Source organism: Chinchilla lanigera, unplaced genomic scaffold (genome assembly GCF_000276665.1).
Source record: "Chinchilla lanigera isolate Chin_1 unplaced genomic scaffold, ChiLan1.0 scaffold00075, whole genome shotgun sequence".
NCBI classification, from domain to species: domain Eukaryota; kingdom Metazoa; phylum Chordata; class Mammalia; order Rodentia; family Chinchillidae; genus Chinchilla; species Chinchilla lanigera.
The window spans coordinates 4,071,640-4,091,072 of record NW_004955476.1 but is presented as its reverse complement, the minus strand read 5'-3'; the positions used below and the strand labels follow the sequence as shown (position 1 = coordinate 4,091,072).

General features: G+C 36.2%; 1 pseudogene; it reads left to right on the top strand.

The window, feature by feature from the left end:
- Window positions 1-19,433, top strand: part of LOC102007760 — a 112,469-nt pseudogene that overhangs the window by 28,822 nt on the left and 64,214 nt on the right.

Genomic DNA, 19,433 nt, shown 5'->3' with positions numbered 1-19,433 from the left:
TTTTTTCTTTTCTTTTGTTTGTTTGTTTCCCATTTTCTATTCTCTTTAAAATAAATTTAAAAAGACAAAAAACTAGCTGGGTGTGGTGGCGCATGCCTGTAATCCCAGCACTCGGGAGGCTGAAGCAGGAGGATCCTTGCGAGTTCAAGACCAGCCTGGGCTACACGGCGAGCTCAAGGGCAGCCTGATCTGCATAGTGAGACCCTGTCTCAAAAAGACAAATTAAAAAAAAAAAACTAAGATAAAAAACTAAAGTTGAAAGGATGAAGGATACACTTTAGCTGGGGAATTTGTGTGTTTGTCCTTCTGCTGCCGTGTCACTGAATCAGGGGAGCTTATCCCTACGAATAAAACTCAGGTATCTCAGATAATTTGTCTAGTATGGAAAGTGAACCTTTATGTATTTAATTGTATTGCAACTATTTATTTGTATTAGAAATTATTAGATTTTAATTTAATTGCATTACAAATTATTTATTGTATCTTTTACAGTATGCTTCTATTAACTATTCTCTTTTTGTACCTAGTTCTCAGATTTTTCAATTGTTAAACATTTTATCAATGGCATCATTTAGGTTACCTGGAACTCTTTTCCACAACAATAAAAGGCAACCCAATTCATCTGTTGGAGATACAGCTGATTGTGAGATTATGGTAAAAACATTGACAATTACTATATTCTTAACACGTTTTTCCTTTATCTGTAGTGAAAGAGCTCAGTTGAAAATGAAAAATCTTAAAATGATGTTTCTTTCTCTCTCTTAACAACTTCACACAGAATGGGCATTAGGCCAATATAGATATATTTCTGTTAGTCAAATATTGTCATCTTGACTAACTGAAGCATACTTTAGAGGTTATTTAAATAATAAAATTTGTATAAACTAATAAAGAAAATCATGTACAAGAAATGTAAGCACAATATTATACCCAAAGTAGCTAGGAAACTAACAAGAAATATATCTATGTGATTAATTTATTTTATCTTTTTTCTCATATAATCCTGGATTCACTAAAATAATAGCCTATTTACTTAATACATTGAATGTTAATTGGGTCATTTTCAGTTTCATTTTTTGTTTAAATTATTGTTTTAAGATATCCATTTTCTTAACCATTACCCTGAATAAAACTAAGTTATAATTTCAGAACTCAATTTTTAAAACTAATCATGAAAACTTTAAATTTATTCTCCTGAAATATCTAATAAACAAAAAGTCTATTACACCTGATATCCTATTTTATCAGTGCTAAACTCTTATGAACTACACATAATTACAGGAACTGAGAGTAATGTCTTTTTATATTGACATATTCATAACTGCAATGATGGAAGATTATCTGGCCATAAACAGAACATTTAAAGTGTAGAGAAACGTCCACACTAATTTGGATTTTATTTGGATCTAACTATATTCTGTGCCTCTCTGATCAGCCAATCTGAATATTCTTTGCATGTTCATTACTCTTGTTGCCAAATTTTCATTTCATTGCACAAGTTTAGTAAGAGTTTTAAGGCTGGACTTCCCAAGGAGACAGTACAGATGCAAAGGAATTTGTATTGGATATCAGGATTGTTATTTTGCCTTTTTATAATTAATTAAATACAAAACTTTGTATTAAGTCTGATTTTTGTGTCTCATTTTCTGCATTTGAGCTAGCCAATCTGTCAGGCCTGTCCCTCTCTGACATTCTCTTCGTGTCTTTAACATAGTGACCTAATGGATTGCTATAGTTACAGAAGGTGCTTATTAGTTGCTTATCTGTTTTCCTGTTCAGGATCAGGTCTTTACAGAGAAAAGGGGATATGTAAACTGTGTGATAAGCACATTTCTCATCCCTCAGTACCTTTCCCCTGGACTGAAAGAAATGTGAAGTTCATATTTACAAGGAAAAAGCCTTTATTGTAGGGCTTAAAATCTTACTATGTGGTAGTGGCTTCTTCACCTGCCTTTCTGTTCTCTGTACAAATCTCTGCCTGCTCTCGTCTGCCTCGGAACCACTGTCCTCTAGGACAAAGCACCTGTGCTGCACAGTTCTGATGGAGAGATATTTGAAGTTGGTGTTGAAATTGCCAAACGATCTGTGACACCTAAGGCTGTGTTGGAGGCTCGAGAATAGATGACTGAGAAGCTGATGATGATCCAGTTCCTCCACCAAATATCAGTGCAGCAGTGCTTACAGAGGTCATTCTGCGGTGCACCCACTGCAGGGAGGACCCTCCTCTTCCTCAGGAAGAGGAGAGCCAAGAAAGTCAACAGATGCTATGCCTGTTTGGGATCAAAAACTCCTGCAAGTTGACAAAGAAGTCTTTTTGAAGTTATTCTGGGAAAAAACTTCCTGGACTTCAAAGATTTCCTTGATGCTACATCAAGACTATTGCTAGTAGGATTATGGAGAAACCTCCTGAGCACATTTGCAAGACCTTCTATATCAAAAATGCCTTCACTGGAGGAAGAAGCCCAGAGGTGCAAGGGGAACCAGTGGTGTGAGGAGAAGTGCGATGCCATGCCTGACTCGGTAACGATGCAAGTACTGTTCCAAATACTAGGTGTACTGCGCTGTTTACCATTGTTAGTATTACATAAACAATAGAGAAACACAGCAAAATGTACTGCCTATGCAATAGCATAATCTTGTCATCACCATACATGTAGTTTGAGTATAGATTCTAGTCTGAGCAAATATTTCTGTTTTTCTTTATTCTGAATAATATCAAGATCTCTGTGGATCTCTGTAGAAAGTGACATTTTGAGCTTTGTCTCTCTTTCTCTCTCTCTTTGATGTTCACTTTGGGTATTTTTTTTTTTTTTGTTTATTTGTTTTGTTTTCTGAGACAGGATTCTTTATGCAGATCAGGCTGGCCTTGAACTCACTATATTGTCCAGGCTGGCCTTGAAATCACAGTGATCCTCCTGCCTCAGCCTTCTTAGGACTGGGATTACAGGCATGCACCACCACACCCAGCTCCTTCTTTTTTCTTAAAGTGATCGCTACCAAGTTTATTGTCCATTTAACTATGGCCAGTTTTGAAAAGTTGGCATTGTAAGTAAAACAACTTGCAGAAAGTTTTCTGATTTAGAATTAACAGAATATTATCTTTATTCACCAGTGGGAAACTGGGAAGAGGTTGCTTGAAGTACCTGCTGTGACTGGGGTTATTAGGATGTCTTCCGGCTTCCTAGAGTCCAGCAGTGTCACTGGTGTACATTAGCCTGTAAGTATTAGTGCTTCCTTAATTGGCCCTGAGAACTTTCTTTTTGTCGAAATTTTTAATCTTTTCAGCTTTGAATATGTTGTTTAATGACTTATTAACTCCCAAGTTCATCGTTTGAGGGCCAAATGTAACTAGATAGTTTGTTAGCTCTTCAGTTAAAAAATACTTAATTCATGGGGCATATCATCCTTTTATAATCATTGTTTCCATGTGGAGAAAACTATTCACACTCCTTTCATGTAAAAAGTAACAATTGTTTGTATTAAAATAAGTGAAATAACCCAGAACAAATATTACCATGTAAAACAAAATAAATCAACTATGGATATCCTAGGAGAAAATCTCCAAAGGCAACTTTGGTTGGATTAAGAGATAAGGTAGGCAAGTTCTATCAACTGCAAGAAAATGTGAGATGTTCAAATAAGAGAAAAGTCTCTTAGCTGCTCTATATATGTGACTTATGCATTTTAGGATGATTATGTAAGATTCTAAAATAGTAAGAACATCAACTAAAACCTAAGGAGGTCATGGATATATGTGAAAAAGTGTAGCTGTATCTCATCTCAAACATCTACAAAAAATTACAATATTAAAAAGTTTGTTAAACCCAGAAATGTAAGAAAATTAAGCAAGCAGGTAAGAGAGAATCAGCTAGTTTTTTTCTTAGACAAAGTTTTTGGACCCAAGTACAATGCAGGGTTACAATGTTGTACTATGTATCTATGTTCATTTTTATGTAATATATTTAAAAGAATGACAACAATAAGGTTCTTATTTCTCCACAAGTCAGATTCACATGTCTCTTATGTAAACAATATATCCAAGCGAATTAGATTTTTTTTTCCATAAATGTCCATTGAGCACTGTTTTTTGCCATTCTTATCCTGGGGGCTAAGAGTGAAAACAAGGAAATCTTTGCTCTCATGTGGTTGGGACTGAAGTTAACACCAAAGATGGTGGAAAATGCAGAAATAAGGGGTGAAACTTAAGCTTCTCCTGTGGACTCGCTGGGTTTCACTATCAAACAGATGTGCTCCAAACTGTGTATTTAGTAATACTGAGAATGACCTCCCTTGGGACCTTCCTACTAAGGCAGAGGAGGTGATCACAGAACCAAACAGATGCCGTCTGTGACCAGACCTGATGTTCACCTGTCTCATCTTCCTTGCACGTTTTCAGAGCTGAGGAAGAATGCTTAGAAAAAGAAAGTGGAAATATCCTCAAATGTTTGAAGTGCAGTATGCCTCGTTGCTTACATGGTTCTTAGAAAATTCGTATGTGAGTAATTTCACTGTCATTTTCCTTCCTTAGAGTATTTTACTGTTTGTACTACTGCTGTGAATAAAATTAAGTTAGCCAAGGAAAAGGTTACAGGTGCATTCAAGGCCACAAAATTCACCCAGGGAACTTAAAAGACTGAATGGATATTGTTCTGTGTAATCCTCCTTGACAGCACCAATTCCCACACTCTCAGTCAGTGGTCAAAAGATGATTCTACAGTCAGTGTCCTTTCTGACAACTGCCTTGGTTACGTCCACAGCTTTCCACATTCCAATCTGCTGTCACTGACACTCTCCGCACTTGAGTCCATCATGAGCAACCCTGTCTTTGTATTGTAGCCCCAGCACTGCATTTCTACCGCTTCCTTACCCCTCTTTCACAGAGCAATCAAATCTCCCTACTGTAATCCACAGCACTAAGCATCTCCACTTTTTGAAACAATCACAATTCCAATTTAATAGCTCAAATGTCACTGTTTAAACTTTTCCTCTCTTTGGATTAAAATTTCTGCCCACAGAGACAAAGGTCTCTTTTCTCCTGTTATGTTACATGACTGAAAACAGCCTTTTCAGTATTTCTTAAAAAATATGCCTGAGTCACATGTTTAAAATCATAATCTTTGTTTCCATTCTCAAAATAACTTTATGCTCATCACTTTACCTGATTTTTAAATCCCATATAGTTTCATTTGGGAAAATATAATTTCTGTATACCAGAAAGGGAAATGGAATGGCTGAATAGTCAGGGAGCCCATTCTTCAGTTTATCGTGGTTATTTCCCTTTTAGTCGTTGGATTCTATCAGCCTGAGATATATGGCACTCTCAGAATTTTACAAAATGACTAGCTTTTGAAATCCTCTAAGTACCTGTATTAACTTCCGCAGATGCCAAGGACACTTGATTATATGATCTCCATAGTACAAAGCCCTGTGTATAAAGAATCCATAATTCAAAGTAACTGAGCAATAAAATTGACTTATCTTGTTTTTTTAATAATCCCTCTAAACTTTATTTTTCTCCAGGGATATTTTTGTTCAAAATCAGCATGAAGAAACATGAGAAGGATCTGCACACAGCATGACTGATGAGTTAAAACCCAGGCTATACATGGTCTGTGGAGGAAGCAGAAAGGTGTAGGAAACACAGATGTCCCTCATCTCCATCTCTGGCTCATCTGTAAGTTGAGAATACACTAACACATAACCCTCATCTCTCAGAGAAGTCCTCAGCCTCTGCATTACACTGAAATCCTTGAGGGTTTCCTTTGTGAATAGCAGGATCCAGGATGATTGAGTCACACAAACCAAAAATAATTCTGCTCACATATCCCCACTCTCGGCTATCATCAAGCTGTAACAATGAGTGCAGGTTGTGTGAGAAGGGTAACTGTCACTCGGAGTGTTACAGCTGCCCTGCAGTGCTAGCATCTATGGTGAGGCTCAAGAAACACTTCCTTCGCTCATCTTCTTCAGTTTTCAGATGTGAGAGTCCTTTTCTATTGTGTCTCCAAATGAGTCTGTCAGGTGAAGCAGGGAATACCATCTCATTATTTTCTGTCCTCACACTTTTTGTGTGTGTTGATGAAAAAGTTGTCAATTTCTTCCTTCATCTGTCAAGCCCTAACTATCATGCATAAATTTTCTGAAATATAATTATAATCAGTAGAGCTTGGCAACTTGAATTTGAACATTGGATTCGGCTCTGCTTGGACATTCTGCAGAAATTCAAAGATTCAATGGCCATAAGAAGAATCCCTGAGCAAAAGCAGAAAGGAACAGACAGAAATCACATTACCTTGGTCACTTCAGACTTCTGTGGTTCCAAGCACAAGGATTTCATGAACTGTCTAACTTCTGAGGCTAAGGAGAAATAGGCAGAAGCTTTACTAACAGAGTGACTGATATTTGGTGAAAATCAAGAGTGAAGGAATGGCCAGGTACATAATTCTCCATCAGAACCCTAGCCTGATTTTCTGAGATCTGTTCAGATATGATTCTTTAGGACTCTTCACTTGTCTATTAAATTTATTATTGGTTCTTCAAATTTTGAGATACTAAGTATGAGTAATGGTTTTGTTTTCAATATTTGGTACCTTAAATATTCATATGTTGAAACCTAATTATTAATTTAAGACGATGCACAAGGACAGGAGGGGTTTGGAATCACTGTCTTCATTAAAGAGGCAACGGAGATGTGCCTTACCCTTTCTGCCCTGTGAGGCCTCAGAAACTTGGTCCTCACAACACTTGGAATCTGCCAGCTACTTGAGTTTTGAGTCCTCATCCTCCATAACAGTATGGGATGAATTTCTGTTGTTCAGAAGTTATTTGAAGTGTGGTATTTTATGATAACAGGCTGAATGCAATTCTAACATATTTATTTAATTCAAATAAATTTAGTTGAACACAGAATGAAAAGTATTTTATCATCCATCACATGTTAGGCACAAGATTAGATATTAGAAACAGAAGTAAAAAGAGCAATTGTTAGCATTTGGACACCCATTGCAATTAAACTTAGTAATTAACACCAAATATATGTATCATATCTGTTGGATAGTTAGAAATGAATCATTCACTTAGTGAATAAATATCAGCTCATTTGTTTTGTATCAGAAGGTTTTTATCAAAATTAGCAGAATGTTTAGTCACAAAATTCCTATCTTAATTTATATTACTTTTGCTGAGACAATAATTTACACTTGGGCTGAAGGGAGCTATTTATAAATTAGTAAGTAAATTAACAGATATGATTCCAAGTACACAATATGAACATTCTGTCTGTGGAACCAGTAAAATATTTCCTTTTTGAATATCTGACATTCCTGTGCTCACACTTTCTCTGAGTTTGTCTGATGTATGTGGCTTGAATCTGTAATCTAATGACCAAGGTACTATAAAGTAAAATCATTAAAAACAATTGTATACATATTCTAGCTTTGATTTTAACATGTTCTGTTAATCAAAAATATATAATATGTTACTACTGACCTATCTCATTTGTAAAGGTCTCTTATTAATACATTGCAAAGGAAAAGATTTTTCTAAGAAGGTTTGTGACTGTGAAACATGCAACTGCCCTTGTTGTTCATACAAGGCTTATTGACATCATTTTCCATGAGAAAAGCGACTCTGATTGATTTTAAGAATTTTCTTCAGCGTTAAAATCATTATCTCTTAGGTAAAATAGGCCTGGACTAGATTTTAAGCACTGGTATCCAAAAACGCTGAGGATCTGGCAGGTGACAACCAGACAGACAATTTACATAACATTTCTCACCGAGAGATAAGTGTATTGCTACTAGGATTATTTGAGTTTTACTCAAATTTAACAAGAACACAAGTAAATCTTTAGTTTTAAATTATCACTGTGACAGCATGGAACACTCTTTCCTTTTAAAACTATGTATTTATTTTATAACATTTCATTTTCCACTGTAAATATCTGAAACAAGAAAAGTGTATCAACTTAGCTCTGTAGGTGGTCCTGCTGAGATAGTCACCTGTTCAGCATGCTACAAAGTCTTCCATTCGTGTCTTCAGCACGCATGTACATCCTCAAAACATTCTTGTTTGAAAAGCTTATTATACATATTTCTGTGCAAAATGCTTTTTCAAAAATTTGGAACGCTTCAGATGATATTCTGTGACAGACCGTGTAAATCCATTCCACTCATTTTAATTGACTCTTGGAGGTTTGAAAAACTCTATCTGTGTCCACACTTTTTTGTGCCCTGCTGGGTGAGAGGAATGTGTGGGAGGGAAGGATCCAAGACCCACAGCACTATTTTCTCTGGAGAGGCCCTGCTATGGCTTATACTCTAAAGAGCCTATGATACTTTCTTTAAGTATTCATCTTTTCATTTCCAAAGTCTGATGTAAACCTAGAGCCGGTATAACAAATTTATTTTCATGCAGGGATATGAAGAAATCATTTGCATATAAATGTTTGGATTAAGACCTTTTCTCATGATTTTTATTCATTTTTCAATACTTAAAATTTATTCACAGAAAGAAGAAATGTTCTGTGAGGGACGACTACATTTCTTTTCCTTTGTGAAAATTATGATGCTAAAATTAACATCTCGGCTGTGAATTTGATATTACTGTTGCATCTTCTGAGACTGATGGCTGGCAAGTACAATCCAAAATATCAATTTGGAAAAATTAAGGTCTGTTCATTTCAAATTCTCTTAAGAAGTATTTACATTGCCAGTTTCCTTTTTATTTGTATATAAAGTCATTTCTTTGCTTCAGCTTAATAAACCATTTAATAAGTAGAGCAGTATCTCACAGGAAGTGTTGAGAGCTGTACTTGTATAATGAACATTCTGTGGAAACTTGAAAAGGTTTCTCCCTCCAAAGTTGGGTTTTGAAAACATTGCTCTTGTTGAAGAGAAGTGGCTCATTCTTTTCTTTAAACTCCCACTGCACATGTATTTAGCGGCACTTCACCAGGACAGATACATAGGCATGTGCATTGCATACAGACTCAATGCCAAAACTAGATCAACCCCTTATCAGGTCAATTTCAGCCACTCATACTCTCCAGGGTTTTAGTTCTCAGTATAGTTTACACTCTGTGGCTGCCCAGACTCCAGAAGCAGGAGCCAAACAAATGCTCATATATATACAGGTGTCACTTCTGTTACTCCTGCTGTCCTTTAGTGTTTTGTGTTCTGTTTGGTTTTGTTCTGTCTTTGCTCAAAACAGTTGAGTAGAATGTTCCATGACTTCTTTGCAGCATGAACATAATGGAGTTACTCACTTTCGTCTCATTTTATAAAAAATCATGAGCTTATGCAGTGCATATATAAATATCTCAATCTATCACACAGCCATGTACACACATGCAATTGAGAGGGATCCATGTGGAGAGGAGTTTTGCTATGTCCACTCATATGTATCAATCACAGCACAGACCTTATTATCACCCTGGCTCTATTTTGCAATTTGCCCAGATTTTCACCCCTTTTGTATTTTATATTATTATAAAAACATATTTGTTTGTCTTCTTAGTAGTGACTTATAAATAATATTGGAAGAAGATACACACTGAAGTCCAGCTTTGTTGTCCTCACTGAGCACAGATAAAGGGAAGGTGCTGCGGTGGGATTGCTCCTGAAGGAAGGAACTTGGATGACATAGACACAACAGCTCTCACCTAACCAGGTGCAGGAGGAAGCCAAGACAGCTCCTCATGGAAAAGCACAGCTTTGTCGATGGTCAGGAGCAGCATTTCTTGGAAGTTAATAAGAGTAACCTCACAGGTAAACCTGTTGTGTTAACTCCGTGCTTTGGGGCAGAGGCGGGAGCCCAACAAGCTCTCGCGTATATACATGTCTCACTTATGCTGCGCCTGTTGTTCTCTAGTGTTTGGTTTTGTTTCATTGTCTAGGTCAACGTGGCACTGTAACTTGTTCAGTTTTAAATTAAATTCTTTCTATTGGTCCTGCTGCTGCCTCAGGTTCTTCTGCGGCTCCTCCTTTTCCTCTTCCTCTTCTTTTCCCTCCTCCTCCTTCTGATCCTCTTGCACCTCCCTCTCCTCTCCCTCCTCTCTCCTCCCCCTCCATCCCTCCTTCCGCTTCACCCTTCTCTTCCTCTTCTGCCTCCTGGTTGGTTCAGGCCCACCGAGAATACTTAAAAACCTTTTACACACCACACACCCAGTGTTTCAGTCGCTGCTTCTCAGGGCTTCCATTCTCTTTACTATCTCAAGTGGCCTCAGAAATGGTGTGGTCAGTCGCAGGAACAAAGCTGGACTTCAGTGTGTATCGCTTTTCCATTTTATTTATAAATGGTTACTAGGAAGATCAAACAAATATATTTTTATAATAATAATGTAAAATATAAAAGGATTGAAAATATGGGCAAATTTGCAAAATAGAACCAGAGCAATAATAATGTCATGCTGTGACTGATGCACATAAGAGGATGTAGTAAGTCCTCTCCACAAGGGTAGTGCTCATGTTTGCATGTGTGTGCATAGGTGTGGGATAGATTCATGTTATTCATATATGTAGTGCATAAACTCATGATTATTTTTTTAAAAATGAGACTGAAGTGGATAACTCCATTATGTTCATCCTGCCAAAGGACTATGGAGCGTTGTACTAAATTACTGTGTGGAAATGGTACACATCAAGAAAGACAGTACATACAGACAAGGATTTATTTCAGAGTCAGCATTTTATCAGACTCATCTTCGTGTCCTGAATCCCTAGTGCACAAAGCCCTGTCATGTTTGTAAATAAGAACACAAACAATTGAGACTCACTTTATGCCCCACAAAATTCATCTCACAGAAATAGACTTACTGCAAATATATGTCTCCCTTAAAATTGGTACTCCTGTTTTCTAATTGTCTTTAATAATGTTCTCTTGTAACAACCAAGATGCTAGAAATGCTTAGTAGGCCTTATGAAATCATCTCCTTTAGCATACCTATGCTCATAGTGCTTCATAAATTGCTGAGGATAAGCTGGAATGCAATTCTTTTTCATCCTGAGGATACAAATTTATGTCAAATGAACACAAGTGGAAAATAGAAAGGAATATGCTATAATGTGCTCATTCACTCTGGCACTTTCTGAAGTAACCATGCATAAAGACCATGATCCATTTCCGTGTGAGAGCCTATTTGAAATGCCATGAAAAAATCTGCACTTTGGGACATTTTATCCTTTTCCCCCTACTGAGAGGTATTATATTTTTATATCATTGTCCTTGTTGGAGAATATCTCAGTTATGAACACTATCTCAGTTTTCTATTATTTCTGTAATGAAATGGCCCAAATGTACCAGCTAAAACATATCATAAAATTATTATTTGCCAGTTTTGCATGTCAGAAGTCCAGGAAGGGTCTCAGTGAGTCAAATTAAGGTCCTTTTTTGAAGTCTCTAAGGAAATTCCACTTACTTGGCTTTTACAGTTTCTGAAGAATGCACACACGCCTAGGGTAGTGGTCTCTTCCTTCTGTTTACCAACAGCCTCTTCGGCTGTCTGTAACCAGGACAAGTGTGGTTTATATCAGGAATACCGGCTATGTCCAACATCAGAATCTTGCTTAATGTACCATGCAGGATCAATGAAATAAAGAATAGAAAGCAGATGGTGTTTTTATTTTGTAGAGAAAGAAGTGAGAGATACATTGTTTTCCATAGCAATTTAACCATGGTCTCTTGTGCACACTTTGTTCTAATCCAAGATATTAATTGTGTGTGAAAGGTGTGCTCATCTTTAAATGACACTCAAGGGCCAAAGTAAGACATGCCTTTATCAAAAGAAAGGCCAGAAATAAAGCAAGCAATTCATTAATAGTTACCTAAAGAAAATGATTAGTGAAAAATCCAAAACATCCTAAAATTTCCAATTGCATTGCCATGTTTTGATAGTCACTTACTATACAGGTTTAATTTATTTGGAAGTAGACTACATACTTGTATTAACTTTGCTAAGATATCATATAATATTTCTTTTCAGTGTAGAATATTAAACTCCAGGTCTCTTGTCTGATAGGCAGGTGATTTACCACTGAGCTAAACTCTAGCCCAGGAGATAAACTATTAATAACTTTTTAGAATTTTAGCCTTTTGAAACTCAAAACTCTGAAATTAAACTAAGTTGAGAGTAAAGTGTACTATATGTTTGTACTGTACAGATAAATGACCCAGTCATAAATATATCCTTTCTATCAAGAACAATCTTGTTTTCTTCAAGTCTTAAGCATTGTTAGCCTAGCACCCATATTCATTATATTTTATTGGAAATTACTCTTTTACTTTCATATTCATTAATTTTTAATCACTCCTTTTAAAGTTAATATTTCCTGTCCACAGTATTTTCACAGTAATATAATGAATATTGAGGATTCAAAATTTGTAGAAGTTTTTATGATAAGTTCTACCCTATTTCTTAAAACCATATCCCCTTTCAACTTTCAAAAGCATCTACCTTTGGCAGATTGTAACTATGGCTTTGGTAGATCTGTGATAATAATTTTCCCTAACAGTAACTATTATCTTGAATCTTGTACATATTATCCCTTGCTTTTCTTCATGTACACTTTATCTTGAAGCTTTTAGATGTTACTATAGGAATTTAGTCTTGCATATTTAATTTAATAAAGTATGTATGGTTACATAGTTCTTCATTCCATTTTGCAATAGGGATATTAATGCTTTAATTCTATATATTCCAGTTACTTATGCTTGAATAGCAGCCAGCACAGCCTTTATTCCTTAGTAAACATCAATATTTTATTACTATTCAGCCAGATAATATTCTTTTATCATCCTCCATTCACATGATTTGAAGACAGGTCTGGAATCACTGAAGTATCATTTATTTATATGTCTGAGGCCAAGGAAGGGAAAATTTAGGGTGTGGGCCTTGCAAAGCTGGGATTGTTAATGTCTGGTGTCGCTTTGTTGTATTTCCCATGTCCTCCTGGAATGTTATTCTTAAGAGAGCCAGATTTCTTCCATAATATCTTAGAGGCCCAAATGTCCTGTATCCCTAAAGAGAGAACATTGAGTCAAAACCATACTCTCCTTGACTACCTTGTCTTGAAGGGCAAACCATACCATTTATGCCACATTTTATTTATGGAGTTGGCCATAAAGCTCCATTCAGTTTCACAAGGAGAAATAGAACTTCTATATTGATCATGGAGTAAAAGGAAGACAGCATGATAACAAATACATGGCCATGGCTACTTTGCAAAATATAGCATCCCACAACTTGTCCCTGGTTAAAGCAGTTCACATTTCTTCTATTAAAAATCTGAAGCCAATCCCTTGAAAAGACATTTCATTTCTTTCTACCATCAGAATCATACTGAAATCATAGATCTCATGAGGCAGACAATGTTTTTATGTGAATGGTATGCTTCCAGTACATTTCTTTAAATCACTTAAGTGACCTAAAGAACTATGAACTAACAGAATGCTGCTCACACCTGCAAATACATACCATTTCAATCAAAATAGAGAGAAATAGGTGGTCCCAGAAGTCATTTCCCTGATTACATCTCAGTGCTTCTCCTTTGATGTGATTTTGGAGTACTCCTTTAAAAAAAAAACTTTTTTTATATCTACTGAAAAATATCCCAATAATTTTAATAGTATAACCAATGTAAGGTAAATATAAAAGCTTAGATTAAATAGAAAATTATGTAAGCAAACACATGAGTCTAACAATGACTCAACCAAACCTGTGGAAACTATACTAATGTAACACTGTTCAGTCTGTACTTCAGAGTAAACAAGAATTACAGTGATCATGCAATGATATTAAAGGCAGCTCTGCAATAAGAACTTATAGCTCTTAGTATGTATTTCACTAAACGAAGTACCTAAAAGAAAATATAAACCTGAAGAGGAAATCATAGATCCACCAATATCACTGAAAATTTCAATACACCTTCCTCAGTGATTGACAGCTAAGAAGGCAAAAAACTGTAATGATACAATTAAAGCCAGAAGCAGCATACCTCAAGTGGAGCATTATACTCTGTGCAAAAATTGCTGAGGATGCGGTCTTCTCAAAATCATAAGAAATACATACAGATAGACCTGGATTCCAAGTTCCTGTTTCTATTTTTTCTTTTCCATAGGAAATAATACATTTTTGAAGCAGAGACCGGTTCAGCCAGTAATTCTAGGAAGCATACGTCTATTTTGATTTTGTTCACTTTTTTCATTTTTGTCTTAGTGGGCGGTATTTTACCAATATATTTCTTTTGTGGTTCTCTCCATTAGGAAAAAAGTCACATCCCAAATCATTTTGAAATAAGATTTTTGTCTTTTTCTGTAAGGTTGCTATAAAAAAAAATCTTTAGGATTCTTACTTCTATTGTTTAGGAGCAAAGATTTGCAAGATATACTGTCGAGATACTATGTGTGTGTGTGCTACCTGCTTTAATCTTTCTGAAGTGAAGGCAGATTATACAGTCATTTATCTTTATCATTATTTTTTGGTATTATGCATCAAATCCACAGGTCCTCTGCCACTGAGTCACATACCTAGCCCCTATTATTTTATTTTGAAACAGTCTCGCTAAATATCCCTGTTGGAATTTGAACTTGTGATCCTTCTACCTTAGCACCCCAAAATACTGGGATTGTAAATGCACACCATCTCACCTCATTCAGTCATAATCTTCTCACATGCCATATTTGAGCCATTTTTCTTCATGATATCTTGAATTTTCTGTTTGCCAAGAGTCCTTTTATCAATATTAACACGGGAATAAGATAATCAGAACATGAATCATTTTTATTTCAGGTTCATAAAAATCCTGGCACCTTTGTATTTAGCAATTATCTCATCAGCTTCTTTCTCTTCTTTTGTATTTTACTACGCATGGGAAGATAATTAGCATTTTCAAGTCTGTTGAAAGTCGCCTTATCTGGGTAACCTTTGTTAATAGATTTTTTTTTTCTATTTTCCATGTCAGCACGCATAACAGCCTTTTAAATTTTTTGTCACTGCAGGGCCAGAGTGCATTTCCTGGGGCCTGTAATGTCATTGTTCAGGCTCTTGAAGATTCCACTGCCAGTTTCCTCATGCTGATAGTGTTTTCAAGGGACCTTTCTAATGCTTTTCACTTCCAACCTTCAAATCTTCTTGTTCGATGTTTATGATTTATGAATGGCATTATTCTTTTATCACTCATGAAGATTTTTTGCTATGTAGCATACCATCACAAAATGTAATGGCTCAAAACAGACACACTTATGATCACTGGTGGTTCTGGGCCTTGACTAGGTTAGTAGATAATTTTTGCTTAGATTCTCTTGGGCTGTGGCTATTGGACAGTGTCTGGGCTGGAATCTGTTGACGTTCATGCACAATTGCCCACCAGTAGCCTCATTTTACACTTAAACTCAAATCAGAGACAAGCATAACTGGGACTGGACCCTTTTCTTTAAACTTTATGTGGTTTTCCTGCTTGCTCTCCTCAGATACACATTCTATTTGTTGAAACAGTCCCAAGGCCCAGCCTGGTTCAACACAAGGAGAAACAGACCTTGTCTCTTGACAATGGACTAGTAAAAGTCCCAAAAAATATGGTGGACCAGAAATGGAGGAAGGGCATTATTCTAAAATACAGCGTAGCACACATGTGATCTCTTACTAGCTTGTGTATTAGTACCTAGATTTTACTCAGAACACTCATTTTGGGATCATTTCCCATCCTTTTAGAGGTCACCATTCAGAAGGATCATTATTAGGGAGGATATTTGTTGTATGTACATGAGTACCTTATTTGTGAATATAGATATCTCTTCAACATACAGATTTCTTATACTTTGGGATATTCTGAGTGAAACAATGCCTGGATCATTGAGTAGTTGTGATTTTAAGTTTTGGGGGAACTTCTGACCTGTGCTCTAAAACAGCAACACTGATTTACCTTCTCAGCAACAAATATAGACCCAAGTCTGTCACCATGCACCAAACTCAAGTCAAAATGGATCATGGATCTCAATATTAAAACAGAAACACTAAATCTATTGGAAGAGAAAGTAGGTAAAAACCTTGAAGACATATGGGTAGGGAGAGAGTTCATGAACAAAAAACAAACTACATGTGAAACACTTCAAGGAATCAACAACTGGGATCTCATCATACTGGAAAGTTTCTGCACATGTAAAGAAATCACCAGCAGAGTAAAAAGAAAACCCACAAATTGGGAAAAAATTTTAGCTGACTATCCCTCAGACAAAGGGCTTCTATCTAGAACATATAAAGAATTAAAAAACATCAGCTCCCCCCCAAATTGAAAGACCCAATCCAAAAATGGGCAGCTGAGATGAATACACACTTCTCAGGTAAAGAAATACAAATGGCAAGTAAATACATGAGAAAATGTTCAACATCATTAGTCATTTGAAAAATGCAAATTAAAACAACATTTCGATTTCATCTCACCCCAGTAAAAATGACTATCATCAAGAAAGCAACCAATAACAACTGCTGACAAGGCTGTGGAGAAATAGGAACTCTTCTCCACTGCTGCTGGGAATGTAGACTGGTGGATCCACTCTGGAAATCTGTTTGGAGAATCCTCAGCAAACCAGGTCTAGAGGTCCCATTCAACCCAGCTATTCCCCTTCTGGGTATTTTCCCAGAAGATCTGAAAAGGTCATATCACTGTGAAATATGTGCACGCATGTTTATAGCAGCACAATTTGTAACTGCTAAATTGTGGAAGCAACCCAAATGTCCATCCATTGAGGACTGGATAAAAAAAATTGTGGTACTTTTATATAATGGAATATTACTCAGCTATGAAGAAAGATAAACTTGAGGCTTTTATAGGTAAATGGTCACAACTAGAGACCATACTCATAAGTGAAATAAATCAGACATGCATGTGTAAGCATAATATTGTCTCACTAGCGTAAGACCTGAAAGAATGAATAAAAACTAGGAGCTATGATGGATATTGTGAAATGAAAGGAAAATGCTCAAAAGTGAAGGGCAACTGGGGTGTTGGAAAAGAGAAGGGAAAGAAGGAGAAATTATGTGAGTATGTATATACAGGATAGCTAACATAGTTGTACTACTGTCTTCTGTTGCTCTACAGAAAGTAACAGTTAATGATTACTTGTTTGATCAGTCTTGCATGTCTCTATTTGTTTTCCTGAGAAACCACTTTGAAGATATCAGTACATAATACAACAACCACTGTTCATTTCCAACAACCTTGTCTGTAACTCTGTTTTGTTTGTACTATTCTTAAATGGAAATATGTTTTCCTTCTTTTAGTTTTTAAAATAAATAAAAAATGTTAAAAAAAAACAAAGTATGAGCTCCCCTTTTCGTAACATCCACATCAACATTCGCTTCCTTTTGTCTTTTCAAGAATATGCTCTCACCAGGATGCAGTGATGTCTCACTCTGATCTTGAATTCTATTTCTGATGATTGGAAATGTCAAGTACTCTTTTCATAGAACTGTTGGCCATTGGCTCAGCTCTTTTTGACAAATGGACTGAGATCCTTTGCCTATTTCTTAAATTGGAATTTTTGCTGTTGGATTATTTCAGTTCTTTATAGATTCTAGATATTAATCCTTTCTCAGATGCATAGTTTGCCAGTATTTTGTCTCATTTCTGAAGGTTGCTTCCTCACTGTGTTTATTGTTTTCTTTGTTGTGCAAAGACTTTTTATTTTGATATACTCCTAGTTGTTTGTTTTTGCTTTTCTTCCCCATGATTTGAAGTCTTATGAAATCCTTGTTACACCAATGTTGTGAAGAACTTCTCTGTGTTCCTCTAGTACAGAGAATGGAGTAGGGAGAGAAGATAAAGAATATGGAGAGACACATCAGCGAGTGCAAAATTAGGGTTACATAAGAAGATGACTGTGGGGCCCTGCTGCACAGTAATAACTGTACTAAATAACACTAGTGTTATTCATTTCATAATATTGATAAAAGAGGATTTTGTAAAGCAGTGGTAAATACTTTTGTTAAATACTCCGATTTGATCTTTACACAATCCAGGTATGGTAAGGTAATACTCTATCCCATAAATATTTAGAAGTATTCCTAGGCTTGGCGATGCACACCTGTAACCCCAGCACTCAGGAGACTGAGGGAGGAGGATTGTTGCAAGTTTGAGACCAGCCTGGGCTACCAAGTGAACTTAAGGCCAGCTTGAACTACATAGCTAGAACCTGTCAAAAAAAGATTTTAAAAAAATTGAGAAGTATTACATATCAATTACAAATAAAATGCACATTTTAAAATACCAAGCTCATCATTTTACTTCTGCTGCTCTTATTCTACTTATTTCTTGTTATCACTTTGATAATGAAAGTAAAATTCTTCCTATTAAATCATAAATTCCTGAGCAAAATTGATTCCTAGAAAGAAGAACTGTGCATACTTCTTTTAGATCACATGTGTATGATTTCACGAGTTCATTTTTCAATCAAAATTTAATTACAGTCTCTAAATAAGACATTTGAGTGTGTGTGTGTGAGTGTGTGTGTGTGTGTGTGTGTGTGTGTGTTGATTGACAATCCATCATGGTTGGGTTACAAAACTACAGTGATACCCACAGTCTAAAATACAAGTGTCATAGATTAAGACATTTTATTCTTTATGTACATTTTTAGGTTGGTTGAAGAATAGAAACTTCCATCTTGTTGGAAATATTGCGAAGAAAGCTTATAGCTTTCCTTCTTGTAACTGTTCAATCTGGTGAAAGTTGGTACTACAGCCTCCTTTTGGCTCTAGCTTTTGTTGACTTCCTATTATGCATTTCGAGTATTTCATGAAGTAAGCCCCTGGGGATTTCTCCCAGCAGAAACCAAAAGTCCCTTCTCCTGTCGTGTGTATGGATGGGTATATAATTTCAGTCTGGGGAGAAGCTGTTAAAGTCCACCATGCCCCTCAGGCATGCCATGCTCTGCAGTTCAATTACAGCAACAACAAACATCTTGCTCTCTATGTCCTTGCTGTTTCTCAGTTCTGTCCCTCAGAACCCCACAGAATTCTTCTAGGACTCTGCAGTCCTTACTATTTACTCATCTTGAAATGTCTATGACCTGCTTTCAAAATTTATTATCTTTCTGAAGTTTTATCGTAAATCAGTGCAGTAGCTAGTAAAGTTGTTCACCTGCTGTAAAGAGAAAGGAACTGAGATTTAAGAAGGTGAATCAACCATGCAAAGTTCATGAAGATGCTAAATGTCAGAGCAGAGGAAAGAAGGAAGGTCTGGTAATATAAAATACACTTCAGGAAAATTGAAAACCTTTAAAATACATTTCGGTAATTGAACTGAAGAGGATGGTGCGTTAACCCTGGGAATCTGAACATTCAGACTTGATTCTGCAGGTGGTAACTGTCAAGACTTTTGACAGTTTTGCCATTACTGAGCTTTCTTACCTGTAGGAATCCTAGGGCTCTGTGTCTCGCT